Below are 865 nucleotides of genomic sequence, written 5' to 3'. Positions count from 1 at the left end.
GAAATGGGACTTAAAATCCCACTTTCAAATCAAATATGAAATATTAGTACAACAAATAAAAATATTAAACATTACAATAAAAGTATCAAAATATAATGTGTTTAAACATAAATAAATAGAAATAATAAAAAGATAAAAATCATAGAAATCACTAACAGGAACTATATCAATCTGGATAGGGGTTCCAGTTCATGTCGTCGTCCGGGTTCCATGGTTAGTGATAGGTGTACTGATAGGCCTGGTTATGGTCGTAGAGAGTATATGGTGGTCTCATCTCGAGCTGGTGTGGAGGATAGTAAGCGGGTCGAGTCGGAACGTAGTGATCCTGAGGTGACAGCCGGCTCATGATCTGACGCTGATGACAGTCCCATCTATCATGCTGTCGTTGCCTGGAATGCTCGTAATCATTCCGGGCTTGCCACTGCTCCATCTGACTAAATCTCTCCCCGTTTGTCATATCTACCTCATCTACACACTTGTAGACGTCAGTCATAGCCTAGCCTCCCTAATGACATCCCTAATGTCATCCGCTTCCTCCATTTCTTCATCTGAACCTCTCTCAACCTGAGGATGATTACCAACATATGGTATTTCCTGATTGCGTCTACTCTTCAATACCTTAGCACCCTGATAGACCCTCAATCCTAAAGGCTCAACCTGTTCCCTACATTCTAAAAGTGGACCCCTTGGTCCCTATCTACACCCAAATACTCTCCAATGAGAGTAACAAAAATACCTCCACCTATTATTCCCCCTTCCTGTATTCCTTCCACCATCTTAGACAAATAAAAACCAACACAGTAAGAGATATTAACAAAGCCTCTTGGGTCTCGAATACACTTTAGGTAAAATAAATCATGTAAAG

This window comes from Rutidosis leptorrhynchoides, chromosome 10 (assembly GCF_046630445.1).
Source record: "Rutidosis leptorrhynchoides isolate AG116_Rl617_1_P2 chromosome 10, CSIRO_AGI_Rlap_v1, whole genome shotgun sequence".
Taxonomy (NCBI): Eukaryota; Viridiplantae; Streptophyta; class Magnoliopsida; order Asterales; family Asteraceae; genus Rutidosis; species Rutidosis leptorrhynchoides.
This window is presented reverse-complemented; position numbering follows the sequence as displayed.